Raw genomic sequence first — 25,477 nt, 5'->3', positions numbered from 1 at the left:
TGAAATTTTTAGGATCAACCAAAATGCAATAAATATGATATGTAATGATGATCTAGTGTATAACATTCCAAATTGAAAATTTGGGATGTTACAGTCTACTGGTGGTTTTGCAATATTTTATGGTTCAAATTTGATCTCTTGGTATGCAAAGAAACAAGCTACAGTTTTCAGGTCAAGTACAGAAGCAGAATACAAGGCCCTAGCAAATGCTACAGCAGAGATTATTTGGGTGCAGTCTATGCTTAAGGAACTTGGAGTACGTAATGAACATGCTCCAATTTTATAGTGTGATAATCTTGGTGCGACATACCTTTCTGCCAATCCAGTCTTTCATGCAAGAACTAAACACTTTGAGATAGACTTTCATTTTGTTAGAGAACGAGTTGCAAATAAACAACTTGAAATCAGATTTGTCCATTCTAAAGACCAGGTTGCGGATGGATTTACAAATGCATTGCCCACACGAAGCTTTGAAGCATTCAAGCATAATCTCAACATATCACGGCTATGATTAAGGGAGGGTGTTAACAATCATTGAGATATGGTAGAGGCGCACATGGAGAGTCCTACAAGTTATAGTTAGACTAGAGATAGAATAGGAAATCTGTTATTCAAACCTTATTGTATTTCTTTCTATCTCTTCTTGCCTTGACTTGTACTCCAAACTATGTATGCATCCAGAGATATGCCCCTGCCATATAACACGCACGCGTCCCCTCGAACAAGGGTAAGACGCTTCAATCCATCTGACAGCTACCAGACAGCTTGTCAATGTTCTGAAACTACAGCTGTACGAACAGATTTGTTTTCCTCTATTTGGAAGATAAGTGTCCACCCAAAGTGCATCATTTTCTCTGGCGACTAGCACATACTCCCTCCGTTCGGAATTACTTGTCGCGGAAATGGATGTATCTAGACATATTTTAGTTCTAGATACATCCATTTCCGATACAAGTAATTCCGAACGGAGGGAGTAACATTCATCCGCTATTTATGAATATCAGTAGGAGAGGGGTTGAGCTAGACACCAGACGTGCTGTCTACGGGAGATTATTCGAAGATGGTGGCCATTTGTTTCTGAACTGTAAGTTGGTTAAACAACGGTGGAGGGCCTTGTCTCTTGAGGATGTTAGGACACAACTTGCCAATATAGGCTCAGCTAAGGAGGTTACACAAGCCATTTTCAGGTTGCCAGAAGAAAGGAAACTTCTGTCAGTTGCCTTGCTCTGGACTTGGTGGTCTGAACGTAATCGGGGAAATCATGGTGAGAAAAGAATGGAAACTGAGACTTTCCGCTACACTGTCCAACACCATGTCAAAGAATGGCAGGATTTCCTCGCAAAGAAACCGAGGGAACAAGTGCAACCCTGCCGCAATTGGAAACCACCCCCACAGGACTGTGTTAAGATCAATGTTGATGCTGCCTTTTCGGCGAGCTCGGGAAGTGGGGGTTGGGGCCTAATTTGCAGAGATACAGCGTCGGATATACAGTTTGCGGCTGCTTGGTCCTCATTTGATCTTTCAGATGCACTACATGCTGAGACTACTAGGTGTTGGGGCACGCCCATGGCGCGCCTCTTGAGGGGGAGCTGGGCGGTGCCTGGTTGTAGTCGCCCCTTTAACATTGTTTTTTATTCTAATTAGTGTTTGAGATGATTGCTTATTAAGAAACTTAGCAGTAGAAATAGAAATATATATACAGAGAAAGCCCATTATGGATCTGAACATGAAACATTTGACTCAGAATAGTGCATTTAACATAAGCAGCAGCATAGGTTTAGCGTCTTGAAAAGCATGTAATAAGAGGGCCCAAAAGCAAACCATAGGTTATCACAGGATAGAGCATAATGAGGAGTACTTAGTGCTACATTATATTAGATTATATTGACACAGGGGCTGCAGTGTCTTCGATGGTGCATCTAGAGGCGGTGCACGGTGAGAACCAGGCGGCGCTTTGAAGTAATCCTGAAACGAAATGCACAAATGTCTCCTTCACGAATATTGGCGCGGCGACGAAACTCGGACCAGTTGGTGGTTATAGTGTTCCTAGCATGATCCGACATTCGGCGAGCAGATGGCCGTCTGCAAGTATGACCACGAGTGTATCATTGTTTAGATCAATGTAGCCCAGCAGATTCTCTTCAGTATAGTTAACCTGAAAATACTGGTAGAAGAAAGCAAGATATTTGCATGGACATAAACTATTGTGTGATATGAAAGATAAGAGCGTGTTCTATGGATATTAATGATGATAGTAAAGTACTGTTATTGACTACACGTCTTGAGGACCCATATTTATGAATGCTCAAATAAAATGGTTGATGAAAGAACAAGAAGAAGTCAATATTTCTGGTGTCCAATTGACAATTTGAGTATGTACAGCCTAGCGTATGAACATAGAGCAAACCAATGAAAAAATGTTGTAGCAAAGTTTATCTGCAGTGCAAGGGTTGTTGATGCCATTGAGCTAGCTCATTTGGTCCGCATTTTGACATTTGCACATCTGCGCATGGACATGAGCATTCGTAGTGATGCTATTTATATGTATCAGCAAGTCAGACGGATAAGCCCAGAAATACTAAGATTATATGAGCTGATGTCCATCAAAGTGATTGTACTGTTGTGCGGATTATATTTGTTTGAAAAGCAAGCATGTATATAAACACAAAAGCGGCAGAGAAAATATGAGCTCAGATCCATTACACTGGTTGTACATGTAACGAGGACAACCCATTACAGTTTGTCCAAAAGTAGTGTAGCACATGTCTCTTGTATTTATAGTACATGAAAGAAGAAATACGGACAACTCTTATTACTGTCACAACACTAAATGATCAGCATCTGCTCAACAGCTTTGCATGTAAGATCAGATCCAACGCGGCGAGACGGTCTGAGCCCTCAGCTCATACGACTGGGCTTCATCAGTATTGCCTACCTGCTTCTCCAAGACAATTCAGAAAAATTATGAAAAAGAACACAATGTCTTTGTCTTAGTAATAGACTTACTAACATATAATTTATTTCAGATGTCCGATCATTTGAAGGTAACACAACTTGAATTTCCTAGGTAGAAATCTCAGTCCCCTTCAAATTAGGAACAATAACAGCAATGAACACCAAGCTTTGAACGATTTTTTTCCCACAAATGTCACTCAGGCCTGATAATCCTCCTGCAAAGATGCAGAACCATTGTCCAGAAAAAAAAACACTGAATACAACAAAAGAGGATGAGAGGAAAATTAGGCATGCAAAGAACATGATGAATTGAAGGCACGACCTTCCTGATGGTATCTATTTCATAGATCAGCACTCGAGGCTGCATTTATTTATTTTTTTACTTGAAACATCATGCATGATTTCTTACTGCTTTGTTTTTAAATTAGAATTTAGCAAAAAGAACCAGAAATTAGTTACCATATCAAAAAATCACTTGAGCCAGAGTACAATTAAAATTGACATTAACCAAGATAAGCTTAGTCCTGAACAACCAACAAAAACTCATGCAATATTTTGATATAAATGGCACAATGAATGTCAGAGTTAACCAAGAGGAGGGCGGCCGCGTGAGCCTCGTCAGAGTTGGTGAATATCTACAGTGCAACAACAAACTGTAACTGCTGAAGCATTTAACTGTCACAGACCCCTTGCTGATGCGATTAGCAAAAAACATCAGAGGGATTTTGAGGCATCGAAAGCAGTAGGTTCCTCAGGACAGGGTCCGGCTTCAATTTCTCATATGGCAATTTACCGTGCACGCTGGCGTGGAATCCTCGTAGTCGAAATCGTAGCCCATAAGCTGGCACATCAACAGGATTATGAAAAAAAGTTAGAAACAAAACCTGTAGTTTAAATACTATGAAACTAACAGAAACTTGTTAATCTAAGCATTGTGGGACATATATACCTTCAGACCGGCCATTGTAGTTCCTTATTCCCTGTACAAATTTAGGCACATCTTGGGACCAGGCTCTCCTCAATCTGAAACTTGTTCAGCATGTAGTCTGCGATTTCATAGATACAACTATATGAGCACACAAATTCTGTAGCATGAAAACCGAAGATTGGTGTAAGTTTATTATTTTTCGTGCTCGGCTGGGAACCGCTCCGCTAGTTTGTCACGCTGGGCAGCACATGATATGATAATGCCATTGTGCTACTACTGACAGTAGGTCCATGTAAGACAGATTATCTGAAATCCTAATCGGATTCAAACCTAATGATGGTATACAATCCTTCAAAAGGCAAGAACACACTCTAGAATTTGACACATTAATGTTCTGTGCGACTGAAATGCCCATTTCCTTGGAGACATGCGAAAAATTCTGAAGGAAACACACTTCAAGTTATAGAAGACTTTATAATTGCAGGTAATCAAAGTTATGAACCAAAAAATTGAAACGGCTACTGTACCTCAAAGATTTGCTTGATGTAAGGCTTCTCTGGAGGCTTTGATACATGCATCCAGAGATCATTGCTCCAGGAACCAATGATATTCAAGTAAATTGCATAGTCAATAATATCACACACATGTTGGTCAAAATTTCAAGCCACTAACAAAAATTGATAACCTTGCTAGTTCCATTTTAATTGTAGGGTCCGCCAGATGTTAATCCAAAGAGAAGATTAAACTTGCTTCTGGTCTTAGGGCTTGTATAGATGTGTGAAAAGATCCTTGCAATTTTCAGAAGAGCTACAACTCCGCTTCCATTGCTATCACTTCCCACGGAAAGCGCCTGAGAACATATGTATTATGAAAATATCATAAATAATATCAAAGAAGATTCTTGGAATATTTTTTCAGGGTTACATATAGGTGCAACACCAAAACTGTCAGTCTGCAAATGTGGCAATAGATGGCATGGATGTGAGTACACCATACACCATATTCATAGTTGATGAGACTGAATAATATCAGTTCAAACAGGGAAGCGTGATCAACCTGCTCCAGAATAACACACCCATGTGAATCCATTAAAATGTCTTTTTTTGCTTGCCATCATTATTAACAAATAGAGCCAAACAGAAGATATTACAATGCCAATCAAAGCATTTATTCACATAGACCATAGGATCTCCATAGATGCAGATGATACATACATGATATAAGGAGCGACAATTCTGTCATACCAATGGTGAGCAGAGTGGCTTCTTCAGCAGGTTCTGACTCGTCGGCATCCAGCTTCTGCCAAAGCACGACATGGAGGTACACATGGTTCTCCGTCTTCTTGAAGTTCCATGGCACGTGCTCCCTTCTGAATCCCAGGAACAAGTTCATGTCCACGTACAGCCCACATCCAACCTATACACAAACATAGATAGAAAGAAACAATTCACTTATAAATTTCTTTAGCGGTAATCAATGATTGTGACCACAGTTAACCACGAAGAAGATGTAATCAGTGAAGATAAGCATGGACCAACCTTTTAGCAGATTCTTCTTTTTAGTGAACACCATGCGGGCAAGTTCCTTTTTTTCCTGGATTGCAATAACACCATAGCATGAAAATCTGGTAAGCAAATGGCACAACTAATTGGTTATTGCACAAAAAACAGCCAAATACGACATCTTCCTAATTATAGGAATCCAAACCATCCATAGGACACATATGACCAATATAACAAATTGCTAGAGTAGATGTATAGTCATGTTGTTCAAAAATCTTTAAAAACAAATTGTAGTTGAGGGCTCACAAAATTGCAGTTGGGGACTCACCTTGTAGATGCAGGCTAGCGTATTTTGGCGAGGAGGCAGTGGTTGTGTGCTTGGAGGGCCCGGCCGTCGCGCCGGCTTCGCTTTGCTCTGCTTGTGTCTGCCGCCGTATCGGCTCCCGTGACACAATTCATCTTGAGATATATACTGATGACAACTTTTTTAGTGTAATATTCCTTCACAAAAGAATGCTCAATTTGCAGTGGATCAGAAACCAGCCAGTCCCTTAACCAGGTATATGATATTTGCTACTCCTTTTATTTTGTAAATCGCATGCGTCCGGAATAACATTACTACACTGCATCATGAGTTAGGAAAAAAATCAAGCTTATAAATGAGAACACAAAAACTCTGACTTCCTTATTTTTCTCCTAAGAGAACCAATTCATCTTGAGTATACCACAACCTAAAATTGGCACTATCCACTATCCTTACCGTTGCAAATACTTGTGAAAAAAGATACAGCAAAATTTTGAGTATACCACACCTAAAATTGGCACTGTCCAGTATCCTTACCATTGGAAATACAGAGGGTTGCCGCCGATGATGAAGCGGTGGCTATGGATCTTGTCAGAGAAGTGCTTCCTCCTCCTCCCCTCGCCGTACACCTAACCATGAGTTCTTCGCGTCCTCTGTCCTTCCTACCACCAACTGCTCTGTAGTGCAAAGCCTACAAATTACAGATTAAGCTGCAATTAGAAGCAAACCGATAGAAGTATGTCCAAACTGAAAAATAATGAAATTTACTCTATTGTAAGAAAAGTAAATCAAAACCACGGTCAATTTCACCGGTTGTGCATTTATTTGGACCATTGGTAAGACAATCAAGAGTGCACTGAATAATGCCTGTGATCTAATACAACAATTCCAGCAACTCAATGCATTCAGCCACAAACATGGTATACAAAAATTGCTATTTTACGTACTAATTACATATAAGTAATAACCATTGAGAAAATGGAATCAAGAACCCAAAGTAAATCTTAACCAGATGTCTTCCATCTAGAAATTGCAGCTGGCCACCCACTTGTACCTCTTAATCAACGAGTATCTAGGAGGGGAATGGGGGAGGACAAAGGAGAGGAAGATGACCTGCGCCGGGAAGCTCCTGTGCCGGGCACCAGAGGCGGACGGCGGCCAGAAACAACGGTCCGCCGGAGCGGCGGTCCTCGAGTTGGCGCGCGGTCCGGCACTCCTCCTGCCGATGGCGACAACTTCGGGAGGAGCAGATGCGCGAGCAGAAGTCGCGGCTCCTCCGAATATGGTGACGCGATGGAGAAGTGTGGCAGGGGGGCGGATCGACATCGTCCGGGTGGAGCTCGTCCTTGACTTCATTGGGACGAGATCTGACGGGGCTGTCCGCGTCCGCCTTCTAACTCTTGTCGCCGCCTTGCCGTCAGGACCGTGGGGAAGAGCAGCGCCACACCTGGGCGCCGGTGGTGGCGGCGGCTGCGGGGAGGGCGGCGGTGGGGCTGGCGGCGGCAGACGAGGGAAAGGGAGAGGGAGAGGAATTGGGGATGGGGACTGGGGGCTACGCTGCTGGCCAATCTCTTTCTCTCTTTCTTCTCGGCGAAGGGAACCTTTTTGTCCTGTACCGTTGCCGACGTGGACATCGCGAGGGCTCGCCCTTGATGCACAGCTGGGAGGGGGCTTTTGAGGCTATTGTTGGAGCACCATAAAAAATACGGGGACCATTATAGTAGAGCCCCCCCCCTCTCCCAAAGCATGACCGAGGCAATGTGGGTGCCCCAGTTTGACGCCGCTCCATCGACAACAGTGCAACATATATGTCGAGCGAGGTAGGAGGTAGCAGCCGGACAAAGATAACACAAGATGGCTGGAGCGGCGGTGGAAGGATGTATATGGGATGCTGGATGGTGTCGATGTATTAGTGAAGACTGAAGAGGAGGAGCTTGGAACCGGTAAGGAAGAGAGAGAAATGACAGAGGAGGGGCACAATTCATACTGCGTAGTGTTGTCTAGTAAATAAAGGGGGATGACTAGTAAGTTACAATGTTTACTTTCGTTTCAAGTCAAACTTTGAAAACTTTGAGCAACAATATTGTATAACTATTTTGGTTGAAACTTTAAAGTCATATACAAAGATTTGTGTCTGGAAATACTTTCATAATATTATAATTTTGTTGTTCGCTGTGATATATTGCAAGAGATACCACTCACCATATTAAAGTTATATCCTAATTAGGTATTAATATCTAGGCCCGTTCAGAAGAAGAAGATGTGAAATTTGGAGTTTTTTTTTGAAAAGGGGGGAACTTCTCGGCCTCTGCATCAGAACGATGCATATGGCCACCTTATTAAATAAGCAAATAGGTTCAACAAGGTCTTAAAGTCTCAAACAAAAATAAAGCAAAGTTCACAAAAAGCCAAAGGGCCAATAACAAACTAGCCACAAAAAGCCACAACGTATAAAAGCAGTGACCTCGTTTCCCCTTGGCTCAAGTTGCTACAGCAGCATTTGCCACTTGTTAGTACAAACGTCATTCATTCCCTTGGAGGAACTTGGAAAGAAAGATCTATGAATGCTCAAAACTGTTATCTTCTGGTTTAAGAACCCGGAAAAACGAAACAAGATATCCTATGGGAGCTTGACCCATTCGACAGATCCAGATTTGGGGATCTTCCCATTTGAACTAATATGATGGGCTAAACACATGGATAGTTAAGGTGGGGGAGAGGGCAGGGGAGGGGGATGGATTTGAATAGATCGCACGCATACCTGCAAATCTTCCGACGATACAGTGGGTTCGCCGTCGGCCAAAGTAGCCGCCGCAACTGCTCGGTAGCAACAGGGAACCGGGGAGGCGATACAAACGAGGGGCACTGGGTGGGTATGCGTGGGCGGCTTGAGATAAGGACTGGAGTTAGCTGCTGAAGCTAGTAGGTGGACTTTATTGCGTCCGCCAACCATGCCGGTCGCACGCCGCGCTAATTAAAAACACTGTTCATACACCTAATTATATCAGAAACGTAAAAGTGCTGAATAAAAAAAAAGATGAACAATTGATACTGCCGGGTAGTAAACCATACGTTTGCATAACAGAAAATAACTGACCATACATTCATTACTCGGTTCATGACATATTACAACGGACTTACACTAATAGCACCTGGCACATCTCCCCTAAACAGCACTTTGCATACTACGGACACATCTTCATAATTATTCCAAGTACTCCGTCAACATGCCCACCATCTACCTGCTGAGCAGGAATACTACTTTGACCAGCTCCAGCAGGATCAGCACTCCGACAAACAGTATGGCTCCGTCTAAGAACACAAGAACACAGAGGGCGGCGGCGGATGTGCCTCCTTGATTAACCCATGGCTGGGCCCTGAAAACTTGTGTAACGGCTGGAGCACTTCGCAGCTGCTCTCCGGCACGAACCCTGCGGTTCAGATAAGATCCCGCCTGGCTGCTTCCGTGCACTGGCTGCTGCGCCACCCCCAGATGATAGCTCAGCTCGGCAAGGTACTCGTCCTTGGTTCTCATGTAGTTGCAGACCCCGGACTGAAAAACAAATCGAATCGACAAAGGAAGAAGAATGTATTAGATGTTTGGAAAACACGAGCAGATTGAGAACTGCAAAAATGGGCCATACTCACGTCCTTGTTGACGCACTTGTAGAAACGAACGCCTGCATTCTGACCCGCCTGAGCAATCCAGGTGAATACCCGGTCGCCGCATTGAGGGCAGCTGATGAGTGGTGGGAGTTGTTCGAAGCCGCTGGAGGATGATGATGCAGACATGCTCTCCGGAAGGACAAGTTCTACTGGACTGGGTTGGCTCGCTCGCAATATCATCCGATGGGGCGATGGATCTAGAACTATAAAGAGGGGAGGGATGGGAGGAGTATTGCTGGAGAAGATTGGTTTCTGCCACCGCTAGTACTCATAAATGAGCTAAACGGCTCTGTTAGACCAGAATGTGCGACCAAACGGCACACCCCGTCCAGTCCCGTCTGATCTGCCACCAAGCTAACTGACGGAGTTACCTGTGTGGTGGGCCAACTCCTAATTCGGGAAATAGCAACACCGTCAAAATACCTACCGCTATACCCATTCTGGCCCAGATCACGACGGAAATAAGTGGCACAGATACCGGGCTCCTGTGAGCTCGGGCTCACATGAGTATTTTCGCTCATTTTATCTAATATATGGCCTTTGGCTTTTTTACAAAAAATGCTATTAAATGTATGAACTAGGTTAAGTTCTCCTTTACTTATTAGTTTCTGTTGATTATGGCTATTCCATAGCACTAGTGCTATTTGTTGTCTAGTTCAGATTTCTGAATTCTATATCCTAGGATATTTTAGCCCAGCTTAGCTATTGAAAATTAAATTTTGGTATAAGAGTGAGTAACAAGTTGAGGTGGGACACTCAAACTATAACTTTTGAAGTCATAGCTTTTGCTGATCATTTTTGTTTACTTTAAACATTTATTAACCATATCATCATGGACATAACACTAAAAGATATTTGACTTAAAAATATCATGCAATGGATCAAGAATTATGCTTGAAACTGTGTACAATTACAAAAGCAATCATCCGAAGTACCAAACTCTAAATAGAGTTGTAATTTGATAGCAAATTAATTACATACTCTATATTATTAGACCATCGAAGCAAGAAGGGATTTGTTCTGGTGCAGTCTGACTCTTCGACTGCCCTGTCTTGTCTCTCTGGGTAAAGTTTGGATCATTCGGCTTATGGTCATTTTGTTGTTGAGATTAAGTCTTTAATGATCGATAGAGAGTTTATTCCACATAAGCTAAATAGAACTCAAAACATAATTGCAAAATGTATGGCAAGGTATAGTCGTTCAGAGCGGGCCACAATAGTGTGGCTCGCATTCCTTCTTGAAGGTGCTACTTGGTGCGAGGCGCTTCGAGATACTGGGAGCGCGGTGGTACTTCGTCGGAAGGTGCAGCGGTTGCCGGTCTTCCTTTCTCCGTTGATCTGCCGGTGTCGGCATTTATTTCCCTTTCATTTTCTTTTGTTTTCTTTTAGGCTTATCTGTGCTGCGGCCCTAGCGAGCTGGATGTTCGGTTGTGTGCTTTATAATATAAAGCGGGGGGAAACCCTTTTTCTCAAAGAAGCAAAGGGTCCCTAAGAAAAGGCAAAGGCTTGTTCACTCTGTTATTAGTTCATATCTTGATGACTTGTCAAACATATATGCTTTGATGATGACCACGATCACATGAAGCGAACTAGTCTAGGTTTGTCAAGCTATTACCGATGTTTTATTTATTTTTCTAGTTACAATATCATTGTCATGGAGAAGCCATTATTGATGTGTTATTTATTTATTTATTTATTTATTTTGAGTTGACCGATGATGAGCGACGGACGTATGCGTTGTGTCCTTGTTGAAGGTGGTGGATTAAATCTCAACTTTGAGGATGAAAATCCCATGACTGACCTATGTTTAGACTTGTCACAATTAGCACACGTGCGGTATTTCCCTCTTAAAGGCTTAGCCTAGGAGTTTTATACTTTTTGTTTGTTGTGGACTTTTACCATATGGTTAGTGGTTGCCTGGCGGCACTACTCTCGCGAGGCATGGCCTCGGGTTTTCTTTTTCGGGTCGAATTTGTTCCGTTGCGTGATTTTCTTTCTTGAATAATATATGGTTATATGCATCTTTTGATGTAAAGGCCGGGAGTTATCCTCTTTTCGAAAACAAATGATGTGGATTGTTTCACGGTCCCATTTGAAGTCATTATTTTTCATGATCAATTTTGTTAAGCATATCCTCATGGACATAACACTAAAAAGTATTTGACCTAAAAATTTCATGTCACGGATCAAGTATGTTTGAAACTGTGTATAGTAACAAAAGCAATCACCCGAAGTACCGAACTATAAATAGATGAGAATGAATTTTCAGGGCCCGAGGGCCTAGACTCCCGCTTATCTGAGCGTCCACCAAGAAACTAAATTTTGAGATTTGTGCCCTGTCTTGGCTGCCAGTTGCATTAGCAGGCCTGTGTGAGCAGTAATTTTGCAAGCAGAAATTTCTCGTACAACGAGCCTTGCCCGGCCACTGCAGCTGTTGACACGAGAGAAAGACAAAGATCGAAATCCAAGAGAGAAGTTGCATGTGATATTTAGAGAAAGAAAAATGTTTCTTTGAAAATCTAAAGAGAGAGATAGGATGTGACTGTGAGAGAGAACTCATCCTTTTGAGAGAAGTGGGAGAAAGAATGTTTTTACTCAAGTGGGAAAGAGAACCTGTGGGAGAGGGAGAGGTTATTTGTTGGTAAAATATACTTTTGTCTGCAAGTGAGAGATACTTTGTTACACTGTGAGAGAGTTTCGCTGGTGCATGCGCAGAGATGCATGCAGAATCTGCATGCGAGACATGGCGTGCGGGAGAAAGATGAAAAGAGATGTGACTTGTCTTATCAACAGACACCAGCCTGCACCGCTGTCGGAGCTGAGTACCTATATTAAAATCGTGAAATGGCCTGGATACGCATGCTTCCACTGCAAATGCTCTGTGGTTTGTCAGAACAGAGCACGAATCTTGACGATGCTCGACGCACAGGATAACCGAGGGTCGGGACTCCCGGGTGCTACCATACCTTTTCGTAAATGGAGTTCCTGATAGCAAATTAGTTACGTACTCTATATTATTAGACCATCAAAGCAATAAGGAATTTGTAAGCTTATGTGGTGTTCATCAATGACACTTTCTTTCTTCCTTTATCTCATTCATGTAAACTGAGCTCTGAGTGAAGTCAGGCTCATGTCGTAGACTCCGATCAACATTATTCCTCCCTCTTCCACTCGCGTTGTTAGCCGGAATGGGGGGAAGAGGCCGTACCCGTGTGTAGTAGTAGGTTTTCCTTTGCTTTGCTTCTCCTGCCAAATAAAGAGGCAGTCAGATCTAGATCCACCCTGATTCGGAATGATTCCTCTATCTCCTCTCCCTGTCATTCATGGTGATGTAGGCGAGGTAGAGGGTCAAACAAGATTACGCTCCTAAGTTGGCACCTCTTGGCCAGATCCATATGACAACAAGTTGTTTTCACCGCCAACGCCCTCACTAACCCACCCCCTTTTGCTTCTCTAAATAAACCTGATCTTGGTTATTCTCTCCTTGTTAGGAAAAATTGTTCGAGTTGGGGAGTCATCCCTGATTTGGAGTAGCTTTAGCCTCTCCTCCTCCTCTCTTCTACTCGTCGTGGTGGGAAGATAGGGGGTGGATTACCGGAGTGTAGTGTTTGGGCTACAGTTCGTCACCCCTGGTGTTTGCATTGAAGCTACCACTCCAGTCTTCATCGCAACCATGTTGGTCAGAGGAAAAGTTGTTCGAGTTGGGGAGATGGTCAAACCAGAGGCCCTAGTCACCCCTGATCTGGAGGAGCCTCGGCCTCTCCTCCTCCTCTCTTCTCTTCATCGTGGTGGTGGAAGGATAGAGGGGGAGGGAGGGATTACTGAAGTGTAGTGTTTAGGCAGTTGTTCGTCACCGATGGTTTTGGGTTGAAGCTACGGCTCGGGTCTTCACTGCAGCCATAATTGCCAAAAGGGAGGTAATTGTCCTTTGATATAGTCCATGGTGTCCTTCTCTTATGAGTTATGCATCTCCTTCGAAGGCAATGATGGTTACATCGAACCTAGTGGTTTGCCTCCGGTGTCAGTGCAATTGGTTTTGCGTTCAGGTAGTTTTTACACCCGATTGTAATGTAGTTTCTCTGTTGGGGCTCTCCATAAAAAGGTCAGGGCCAAGTTGTAGTTCTCTTTTCTTTGAGTTCTTGTGTCAGCATGTGCTCTCCGTCCACAAAAGACCCATACTCTGTTAAAAAAAGTTACTACGATTGAATGGTCCAACTAATTTCATCCCTAAGGAAAAAGGAAAAACACATGCCATCTCTCTATTTTTCACAAAATTTGATTGAAGCCCGACTACTTTTGTGTCGAGTGCCAAATAGACACTGCATTTTTTACTAACCTATGAATATGAGCGCTGCCAAGTTATAATGAAGCACGTAGGCATATACTCGTGCATTCTTTCTCCCGTTGTTACATATTGCACACATGGTCACTGGATTCATCTGTTGGCAGATAAGGATGAAAACAACCCTATGTGAATGGTCTACATACATACATACATACATACATGTGTGTGTGTGACGTCTGTTTGTGATCTGTTCTGTCTCTATTTGTGTCTTAGGGTGTCTCCAATGCTGACCTTTAAATCACCTGCATCCGTTTGGATCGAGCTGTTTGAACCTATTTTATCATCCAACGCGGCACCCCATTGGTTCGCAGACCGAGCCGGACTCCATTTTCCTGCAAATTGGAGCAAAATGGATTGGGGGGATTAGGAGTTCAAACCGCCACCACGTAGGACTCCGGCACCCCCGACCCACTCAAATCCCCTTCTGATTCACTTTTCTTCCACTCTGCCCCTGCTTCCTCATACTTTGCATCCTGACGCTAGTGCAGAACCGGGCTTTAGCGCCGGTTCGTAAGGGCCTTTAGTGCCGGTTCTACAACCGGCACTAAAGAGTGGAGACTAAAGGCCCCCCCTTTACTACCGGTTCAGCACGAACCGGCGCTAAAGTGCCACCACGTGGCACAAGCCAGGCCCGGGTGCTGGTAGACCATTAGTACCAGTTGGTAACACCAACCGGTACTAAATGTTTTTGGGGGTTTTGGTTTTATTTTTAATTTTTCCATTAATTTTGTGTTTTCCATTTAATTCTTTTTTGTTTGCTGGTATTTTACGATACTACACATTGTACACATTATGCATATATATAAATAGATTTTCTCGTAACAAAAGTAATCGGGTTATGGTACATATGTATGTGTGAATAATGGTGGTTGTGAGACATTCGATGATATATAAATCGAATGTCTCACAACCACCATTATTCACACACACACACACACACACACACACACACACACACATATATATATATATAATTTCTTCTACAGTTGCCTTGGTGCCTTCGGAGCATGATGATAATTGGGAGTGGTTCATGGGGGCGGTAGCGGGTAATAGTATTCTCCTTTGGGATCTATGACCTGGTCGAGCAAAAATCCCGCTATTTCCTCTTGGAGTGCTTGTATGCGCTCCGTTGGTAGGAGCTGGTCCCGCATGTCTTTGAACTGTTAAGAAGGAGATCAATATGCATGTGTATTTTGAACTGTTAAGAAGGAGATCAATATGCATGTGTATTAGTTGTGTGGCTAGATATCGATAATCATGTAAAATTCGTGAATAGTGTTCTGGCAAACATACCCATTGTTGTTTATCAGATTTGCTCTTTTCGGACGTCATCATCCGAATGTTCTCAAAAACGTAGTATACACACACTTCAGTCCCCGACGCCTGTTTCAGGGCCTTTACGAGAATAGAATTTAATCAAATAATAATTAATCAAGCATGATAATTAATTAATGGTATTGAAACAATAATTAAAGAGATGGTAGCTAGCTAGTACTACTTAATTACTTACCTTGGGTCGATACCAAAACAGTTTTTGTCACCATTTTCCTGGAGTCACCTTGATGAACTTTGCCCAAGCCCTGCCCGCCGGCAAAGAAAATTAATAAAGGGGTTATTAAATAGTTGATATCAGGAAATAACAAAAATAGGCCGAGATATAGTTAATAATGATTGAAATTACCTGTCGACTATCCCCTTCGCGATGGTGAAGTCACTTTCTTTTTTAAGTAGTGAGTCCAGTACTTCAACTTTTCCTTCTTCAACTCTAATGACTAACAAGATCCAGTGCTAACTGCATGCGCACACGTTTGCATGTCTTAATTAAGCGGGCATGTGCATAACACTAGTAAACTACCCTAAACCCTATACACTTAATTATTAACATCTAGCTAGCTAGTAAGCAAAAATAGAATTTGTAGTACAAGACAGTGTGACTCACCGAAAGTTGTAAGGAAGTAGTATATCTTCATTGCTATTGAGGCGCTTCAAGAACTCTAGCATTTTATTCTATACATCTTGTTTATACCATTTCAATTTCCATGTGTGTTCATTAATGGTATTTGGGTCAATGAACCCAATGCCATAGCGTCCAACTTTTTTTATTTCATACATCTTCATCCTGCATAATACCACAAAAAGAATATGGTGAGGATATTTACAGGTAATGATCGATCAATGAGCACTAAAGCTATAACATGAGACTTAAATTACAGAAAGAAATCACTTACAGACAATAGCAACTGACGAGAGATTTGTCGAGTGGATCTTGATTGAATAACTGAAATAGTTCTGAATACTCAACGGACAGAGCTAGCTTATGGAAGTAATGCTCTTCCTTGACTTTCACCATGAGGAACTCTCGATTGGAACTCTTGGTAATTTTCATGTACCAAACATGCAATTCATACATTCTCGTTGGGAGGTTCTTGACCTTCTCGGGCTCGACCAAAGGTTGGCCGCGGGCATATTTCTGGTTTATTTCCTCCTCACAGGATCATAGCTCCGGTCATCTCCCCAAAGAACCTGTCAGGTATTGGAGAACCTGACGTCCATAGCAGCCATGTAGCGACGGGCGTGCTCGTCCTCCTCCCTGACACGACGACGCACCACCTTCGGTGGGGCCGGCTCCCTCTGCACCGAACGTGGCCCATGCAAACGCCACCAAAGAAGATCAGGGTCGACGACGGGACCTAGGGCCGGGTTCCTCACCAAGCGGCGTGCCCCTGAAGGTAGCACCTCCCAGTGCCAGCCCAGCGGAGCCCAGTCCCGGACATGGGTCCTCTGAACCAGGACGTCGTCGCGAACGGGTCGACGGCGAGGATGCGAGCCGGGCATCGTCGAAAACTAATACTATATGCAAATGTAACACTTTTAAAATTATTGGATGGTGATATCTTATATACAAATTCTAAATTTCTATAACTAAAACTAACATTTCTATATACTAAAATTTATAACATTTGTATAAAAAATAGAAAAAACAGAAAAAACCTTTGACATTATATTATAACTAACATTTCTATATACTATTTGACATTAATCTAATCTAATTAATTAATTCATCTAAAACTTTGTCTGAAAAACAGAAAAAATAGAAAAAACTAAAAACTAAAAACAGAAAATTTGTGTGTGTGTGCGCGCGCGCGGCTGGCGCCGGCGGCGGCGCGGTGGATTGGAGGGAGGAGAGGCCGGGGGAGGGGCTCACAGCGCGCGCGGGCGAGGTCGAGGTGACGGCGACGGCGCGGGACGGGGCGACGGCGCGACGGGGACGGGGACGGCGACGGCGCGGGACGGGGCGGCGGTGCGACGGGGACGACGACGGCGTAGGACGATGCGACGGGGGCGGCGACGGTGCGGGACGGGGACGGCGACGGCGCGGGACGGGGCGGCGGTAGAGAGAAGTGGGAGATGAGAAACTGAAATTTTTGAAGTGCTTTCTTATATAGGAGGCACCTTTAGTACCGGTTGGAGCCACCAACCGGTACTAAAGGCCTGTTTTGGCCAGGCCAAACGGCGGGAAGGGCTGGCCTTTAGTACTGGCCTTTAGTACCAGGTGGTGGCTCCAACTGGTATAAAAGACCCCCCCCCCCTTTAGTACTGGTTGGAGTCACGACCCGGTACTAAAGTGGGTGCGCTGCAAGGTGAGGGGCGCAAAGTTTAGTCCCACCTCGCCTAGCGAAGGGCAGCCGCACTGGTTTATAAACCCAGCCGCGGCTGCTCCTTCGAGCTCCTCTCCAAAGCAGGCCTTCTGGGCTTACCCGTTCTGTGTTGCCCTGTGGTCCAACTGGGCCTTGCGGGCCTGCATCCTGGGCCAACAACAGGTATATATATATTCGAATGTCTCACAACCACCATTAATTATTCACACATACACATGTATATATATATATATACAATTTCTCCTACATGTTGCCTTGGTGCCTTCGGAGCACGATGACAAGTGTTCATGGGGGCGGTAGCGGGTAATAGTATTCTCCTTTGGGATCTATGACCTGGTTGAGCAAAAATCCCGCTATTTCCTCTTGAAGTGCTAGTATGCGCTCCGTTGGTAGGAGCTGTTCCCGCACCTCTCTGAACTGTTAGGAAGGAGATCAATATGCATGTGTATTAGTTGTGTGACTAGATATCGATAATGGTGTAAAAATTTATGACTAGTGTTCTGACAAACGTACCCAGTCCTGTCTTTGAGATCTGCTCCTTTCGGACGCCATCATGCGATTGTTCTCACAAACGTAGTATGCACATAGATCAGTCCCCGGCGCCTGCTTCAGGGCCTTTACGAGAATGGAATTTAATCAGATAATGATTAATCAAGCATGCTAATTAATTAATGGTATTGAAACAAGAATTAAAGAGATGGTAGCTAGCTAGCTAGTACTACTTAATTACTTACCTTGGGTCGCCACCAATACAGCTTTTTTTCCAGTTGTCTGGAGTCACCTTGATGAACTTTGCCGAAGCCCTGCCCGGCAGCAAAGAAAAATAATAAAGGGGTTATTAAATAGTTGATATCAGGAAATAACGAAAATAGGCCGAGATATAGTTAATAATGATTGAAATTACCTGTCGAGTATCCCCTTCAAGATGGCGAAGTCATTTTCTTCCTTAAGTAGTGAGTCCAGTACTTCAACTGTTCCTTTATCAACTTTATTGACTAACAAGATCCAGTGGTAACTGTATGCGCACACGTTTGCATGTCTTAATTAAGCGGGCATGTGCACAACACTAATCAACTACCCTAAATCCTATACACTTAATTATTAACATATAGCTAGCTAGTAAGCAAAAACAGAATTTGTAGTACAAGACAGTGTGACTCACAGGAAGTTGTAAGGAAGTACTATATCTTCATTGGTATTGAGGCGCTTGAAGAACTCTAGCATGCTTTCCTCTAAACTTGCTCGACAACTTGGAATATTCCATGTGTGTTCATTAACGGTATTTGGGTCAATGAACCCAATGGCATAGCGTCCAGATTTTTTCATTTCATACATCTTCATCCTGCATAATACCACAGAAAAGAATATAGTGAGGATAATTACAGGTAATGATTGATCAAAATGATCACTACAACTAGCTTGAGACTTAAATTATAGAAAGAAATCACTTACAGACAATAGCAACTGACGAGAGATTTGTCGAGTGCGTCTTGATTGTATAACTGAAATAGTTCTGAATACTCAACGGACAGAGCTTTCTCATGGAAGTAATGCTCCTCCTTCACATTCACCATGAGGGACTCTCGATTGGAAATCTTGGTAATGTTCATGTACCACTGATGCAATTCATACATTCTCGTTGGGAGATTCTTGACCTCCTCGGGCTTGACCAAAGGTTGGCCCCGGACATATTTCGGTCTTATTTCCTTCTCTCTAAGAGGAGACATGGGCTCGATCTCGAGGAGTTGTCCAACACTGATATTGAGCATTTTAGCCTGGCTTATATGCTCCTCGGTTATTACCAGATTGTTCAGCTAGGGAACAGTTTGCCCACAATAATATAGGGCGCGCGTACTCTCATGTGTTGTTGGCACAACAAGCGGGGGGGGGGGGTTCGATTGCGCCTCCTGTTCTCCCAGCTGGGGAACGGTTTTCCTGCATTTTTTGCCAGCTGCTTGTTGGCTCAAGCTCGAGCTCGCTTCCTTCTGTAGTCGTGCTCGATGTGCCTTCCTGATTTGGCACTCATAGTCTGAGTCAACAGGCTTGGGAGCTGGTGATTTAGCCATACGAATGAAGTGGTCAATCTTTTCCTCAGGCACTTTCTCCCTTGGCGGCGGTGCCGGTTTCGATCCAAAATGGGCGTCCACTTGGGCCTTCACTATGGATTTGTTTTGCTCCTCGGTCATGTCGTAAGGCCTCCGAGGAAGAGGAGTGTGGCTTGGACCATATTTGTATTGCTTGCCTCCGCCTGTACCTCCTGTACTACCTCGACTCGTACCGCTATGCACCATAGATGCGGCGTGTCTCTTCTGCGATTGCTGAGGCAGCGGAGACGGATGACGTGGGTGAGTTGGAGCAAAGTCTGCTCACGCATTGGTGGACTTGGAGGAGCGGGAGTCTGCTGACACGGTGGCGGACTTCGAGGAGTAGTCAGCTCACGCGTTCGTGGACTTGGAGGAGCGGGAGTCTGCTGACATGGTGGAGGACTTCGAGGAGGAGTCAGCTCACGCATTCGTGGACTTGGAGGAGCGGGAGTCTGCTGACTTGGTGGCGGACTTCGAGGAGGATTCGGCTGACGTGGTGTCGGTGGCCTTCGAAAGATGATGCAATCCTTTCTCCATAGGATGATATGATGTATGACCTCTCCCAGTGTGTGCTCGTCGTCACCTCTAGGAATGTCAAGCTCTAGCCCCGAATATTGGTCCACCACCTCATCAACCAAGACACGAGTATAGCCCGCTGGAATCGGGGTGCAATGGAAGGTTGCTTCGGGGGTATTTGTAAAAGCAACGACGTCTGCCACCTTCATGGATATGTTCTTCATTTTGAAGTGTAGCTCACAGTTAGTGTTCTCTATGATGTCATCCACAGGGTATGTATCCAGCAATGCATCGCCCGGGGCGGAACCAACGCTGCTTCTCGGCATGGATGGGATGGTGCTATCCAATGCTGGATCATCCGCTTGCTGCTGTCGCTGCTGAGACCCCCTTTCCTGGCTAAGTGAGTCGATCTGCTGCTGCCACTGAAATTTGAGTGCCAAGTCTGTGTGCCTGGCTTCTAGGCCTTGAAGGCGTTCTGCTTCCTGCTTCCTGTGCTCCTCCTCTAGCTTCCTCTTCTTCTCCTCTTCCATCTTCTTTCTTGCACGACACCTGTAGTCGTCGTTCCATTCCGAAAAGCCCTCACACCAGGGAATAACGCCCTTGCCTCGTGTTCTTCCCGGGTGTTCAGGATTTCCCAGGGTGCGCGTAAGTTCGTCGTTCTCTCTGTTGGGCGTGAACACCCCCTTTCGAGCATCTTATACTGTGTCAAGTAACTTTTGTTCGGCTCCTTTTAGACTTGCCTTCGTCGAAACCAGGCCTGTCTTCGGGTCCAACGCCCCCCCATGCGCATAGAACCAAGTTCTGCACCCGGGGGGCTAGCTCCTAGTAACCGGAGTGACCCCTGCATCCTCCATCTCTTGCTCAGACTTATCCCACTTAGGCATTGCCACCGCGTAGCCACCTGGCCCCAGCCTATGGAACTTCATCTTTTGCGGCATTGGCCTTGTTTTTTCTCGACCGTTCCTTAGATAATTCTGATACCTTGAATTTCACGAAAGCGGGCCAGTGTTCTCTTTGCTTCTCCAGTGTTCCCTTGAATTCCGGAGTCTTCCTTTCTACAGCGACGTAGTTGGCCCATACAGTTTTCTTGTGGGTGTTGAATGCAATTGCCATCTTCTTAAGAGCGGCGTCCTTGACTTTTTGCACATCTGCATCAGTGAAATAATCTGGTAGGGTGAAATGTTCCATTAGAGATTCCCAAAGCTTTTCTTTTGCTCTGTCGTCGACCCAAGTAACATCTGGACATTTAGTTTTTGGCTCTTTCCATTCTTGAATGGAGATCGGGAGTTGGTCGTGCACAAGAACTCCACACTGACGAACGAACTTGTTCGCAATGTTCTTAGGTGTGAGGGGTTCGCCACTAGCTTTGATGGAATCGATGTTGTACTTTACACCCTCCTTCAACTTTTTGCCTGGGCCTCGCTTTGTCCTGCTGTCTGTAGAAGCAGATTTGCTCGATCCGGAGGGCTGAAAGAAGAAAGATCGATTCGTTAATATATCTTCAAATCAAAAAAACATGTGATGATCACCAGATGCCTTCTTATATAAATATACCTCGCTGGTAGTCTTTGTTATTTCAAGATCAACATTGTCTGCGTCATCATAATCATAATCATAGTTCATGACTTCATCAGCTCGGTCGTCGAGATCGAATATCTTATCATCACCCTCCCCGGCATTGTTCAGATATTGGGAGCCATCATCTGCTTCATTCAGATCATCTGGCCTGCGAGGGCTGTGTATGATCTCGAACAGGGCCTCTTCTCCCTCTCTGTCGGTATTGTCCACCATAGCTTTTATTTAACTAATCCAGAAGAAATATAAAACAATTTAGTATTCAAATTACAATGCATTGATGCAATCAATAAGGAAAAACTGAACCATATAGTACATAATATGCATCGTCTCGAATAATATATAATCTCGAATACATCGTCTCGAATAATATATAATCTCGAATACATCGTCTCAAATAATCACTGGCTAGGTAGCTAATAATGATCAAATACTACAGAAGAATCTAGGCCACTCGCGGTTCCTGGGGCGCGGGCGGTGGACACCCAAAGAGAAGGAACCATCACAGGATCATATCTCCGGTCATCTGCCCAAAGAACCTGCTAGGTATTGGAGAACCTGACGTCCATAGCAGCCATGTAGCGATGGACGTGCTCGTCCTCCTCCCTGACACGACGACGCACCACCTCCGGCGGGGCTGGCTCCCTCTGCACCGAATGTGGCCCACGTGAACGCCACCAAAGGAGATCAAGGTCGACGACGGGACCTGGGTTCCTCACCAAGCGGCGAGCCCCTGAAGGTAGCACCTCTCAGTGCCAGCCCGGCGGAGCCCAGTCCCGGACATGGGTCCTGTGAAGCAGGATGTCATCACAAACGGGTCGACGGCGAGGATGCGGGCCGGTCATCGTCAATAAAAAATACTATACGCCGCAAAAGTAACATTATTTAAATTATTGGATTGTGACTTATATGGAAATTCTAAATTTCTATAACTAAAATTATAAGAAACTAAAAACTAACATTTCTAACATTTCTATAACAATTTGAAATTAATCTAATTCATCTAGCTAAAACTAACATTTCTAAAATTTCTAACATTTCTAACATTTCTATATACTATTTGACATTAATCTAATCTAATTAATTAATTCATCAAAAACATTTGTATAAAAAAAGAAAAACAGAAAACAAAATCTTGTGTGTGTGCGTGTGTGCATGCGCGTGCGTGCCCGTGTGCACCTATGGCGCCGGCGGTGCAGCGGCTTCGATTGGAGGGAGGAGAGGGGCTCACAGCGCGGGCGACGGGACGACGAGGCAGAGGGGACAGCAGCAGCGGCGACGGGGGCGGCGACGAGGGGCGGCGGCGACGGGGCAGAGGAGAAGAAGCAGAGGGAGAACGAATTGATGAATTTTTTTGAAGGGTTTTCTTATATAGAACACCCCTTTAGTACCGGTTGGAGCCACCAACCGGTACTAAAGGTCTGTTTTGGCCAGGCGAAGCGGCGGGAAGCGCACCCCCTTTAGTACCGGGTGGTGGCACCAACCGGTACTAAAGACCCCCCCTTTAGTACCGGTTGGAGCTACGACCCGGTACTAAAGGGTGTGCGCTGGCGCAGGTGCAGTGCGGAAAGTTTATTCCCACCTCGCTAGCCGAGGGACGTCCGCACTTGTTTATAAGCCCCAGTGCGGCAGCTCTCTCAAGCTCCTCTCCAAAGTAGGCCTACTAGGCCTACTTGTTGTGTGTTGCCTTGTGGGCCTACTGGGCCTTTGCGTGCCTGCATCCTGGCCCAATAACACGTTGGGTTTCTAGTCGTATGTAGGCCGCTCTGGCCCAGTAGGCGGGCTTTTTATTTTCTTATTTTTTGCTTTTTTTATTTTTGTTTTATTTATTTTGAGTTTTTTTGCTGTATTTAGAGTTTCTTTGTGATTCTTTCTGCTTTAGGTACAAAAAATTACAAACTTTCTGTTAGTGCCAGTAGTTTTCAAATTTGAATAGTTTAAATTTTGAATTATTTGAAATTTGTGTGACTCACTAGTTTGTGAATAACTTAACTTTGAAAATAGTTTTTTCAGTGATTCTTTTTTTATGTTTAATATTAGTGTGTTTTATCATTATATTCAATTTGATAGTGCTTAGGTTATTTAAAAAATGAAATGCCTTTGTAACACATGAGTTTTCGTCCAAAACTCTGATACTTCGAAAGAGATTGTCCATTTTGTACACGAAGTGCATCCAGTTTTTGCGGTAACCCTCTCTACTTTTTTGCGCATGCTATGTGGGTGAAATTATGATGCCATGCCAACTTTCAACCTTTTCTGAGTTCATTTGAAGTGATTTTCAATTTCAGGGCCATTTAGCTGAAAAAATTAGTAAATGCATGAAAGAATTTGTTTGCACATAAAATTTCTTCGCTTTTCAAATGCCAAAACACATAACTACCCTAACTATTACAGAGATTCCCTCCTGGGTGTGAAACACAGAAGAAATTGATGATAGTGAAGCCGATCACATCCCAGATCTTTGGGTGTGAAAATTTTTCTTCGCGTGTGTCCCTTTGCGTCGTAGCCATGGAAAATCTTCATCATTTAACGGGATGCTCGGGTCAATATTCACTGTGAATGGAGCAATTTCATCAAAATTTTCATAATCTTCTGACATGTCTGTCTTGTCATCCACTCCCACGATGTTTCTCTTCCCAGAAAGAACTGTGTGGCGCTTTGGCTCATCGTATGATGCATTCGCTTCTTTATCTTTTCTTTTTCTCGGCTTGGTAGACATGTCCTTCACATAGAAAACCTGTGCCACATCATTGGCTAGGACGAATGGTTCGTCTGCATACGCAAGATTGTTGAGATCCACTGTTGTCATTCCGTACTGCGGGTCTTCCGTTACCCCGCCTCGTGTCATATTGACCCATTTGCACCAAAACAATGAGACCTTCAAACCACGTCCATAGTCAAGTTCCCATATGTCTTCTATGTAACCATAATATGTTTCCTTTCCCGTCTTGGTTGTTGCATCAAAGCGGACACCACAATTTTGGATGGTGCTCTTCTTATCTTGGGCGATCGTGTAAAATGTATTACCATTTATCTCGTACCCTTTGAAAGTCATTATATTCAAAGATGGTAACTGGGATAGCGAGTACATGTCGTCTTCAATAGAGGCGTCATGCATGGTACGTGTCTGCAACCAGCCGGCGAAACTCCTGGTTTGTTCATGTGTAATCCAGTCATCAGACCACTCCGGGTGTTTGGAGCGTAGAAAATTCTTGTGTTCGTCCATATACGGAGCCACCAAGGAAGAATTCTATAGAACTGTGTAGTGTGCTTCAGTGAGAGAATTTCCGTCCATACATATTATTTGATTCCCTCCTAGCGTGCCTTTTCCATCCAGTCTTCCCTTATGCCGCGATTCAGGAACACCAACCGGTTTAAGGTCAGGAATAAAGTCAATACAAAACTCAATGACCTCCTCATTTTCATGGCCCTTGAAGATGCTTCCTTCTAGCCTAGCACAGTTATTAACATATTTCTTTAAGACTCCCATGAACCTCTCAAAGGGGAACATATTGTGTAGAAATACAGGACCCAAAACGTTAATCTCTTCGCATAGGTGAACTAGGACGTGCGTCATGATGTTGAAGAAGGATGGTGGGAACACCAACTCGAAACTGACAAGACATTGCACCAAATCATTCTCTAACCTTGGTATGATTTCTGGATCAATTACCTTCTGAGAGATTGCATTGAGGAATGCACATAGCTTCACAATGGCTAATCGAACGTTATCCTGTAGAAGCCCCCTCAATGCAACCGGAAGTAGTTACGTCGTAATCACGTGGCAGTCATGAGACTTCAGGTTCTGGAACTTTTTCTCTGCCATGTTTATTATTCCCTTTATATTTGACGAGAAGCTAGACGGTACCTTAATACTGAGCAGGCATTCAAAGAAGATTTCCTTCTCTTCTTTGGTAAGAGCGTAGCTGGCATGACCCTGATGT

At 44.0% G+C, this 25,477-nt stretch overlaps 2 long non-coding RNA genes across 9 annotated transcripts; both read right to left on the bottom strand.

Moving 5' to 3' along the window:
* Positions 1-2,659: 2,659 nt before the first annotated feature.
* LOC125529508 (uncharacterized) lies at positions 2,660-8,596 on the bottom strand. 8 transcript variants are annotated; one of them, XR_015608751.1, is made up of 8 exons: positions 6,803-7,324; positions 5,714-6,380; positions 5,422-5,476; positions 5,128-5,299; positions 4,411-4,733; positions 3,905-4,001; positions 3,011-3,796; positions 2,660-2,935 (listed from the first exon to the last, which is right to left on the bottom strand). It is a non-coding gene; the product is annotated as an uncharacterized LOC125529508 (long non-coding RNA). The 8 variants fall into 8 exon arrangements; XR_015608755.1 differs by having other exon boundaries at positions 2,660-3,796; positions 5,714-5,886; positions 6,227-6,380; positions 6,803-7,311; XR_015608756.1 differs by having other exon boundaries at positions 2,660-3,796; positions 5,714-5,857; positions 6,227-6,380; positions 6,803-7,310.
* A 172-nt stretch (positions 8,597-8,768) lies between these two features.
* LOC147966125 (uncharacterized) lies at positions 8,769-9,604 on the bottom strand. The gene is made up of 2 exons (XR_015607664.1): positions 9,338-9,604; positions 8,769-9,242 (listed from the first exon to the last, which is right to left on the bottom strand). It is a non-coding gene; the product is annotated as an uncharacterized LOC147966125 (long non-coding RNA).
* Between the last annotated feature and the right edge of the window lie 15,873 nt (positions 9,605-25,477).

This window comes from Triticum urartu, chromosome 6A (assembly GCF_056163025.1).
Source record: "Triticum urartu cultivar PI428250 chromosome 6A, HENAU_Tu73, whole genome shotgun sequence".
NCBI lineage: Eukaryota > Viridiplantae > Streptophyta > Magnoliopsida > Poales > Poaceae > Triticum > Triticum urartu.
Note: the sequence above shows the minus strand (reverse complement) of the source record. Positions and strands in the feature narration are given on the sequence as shown.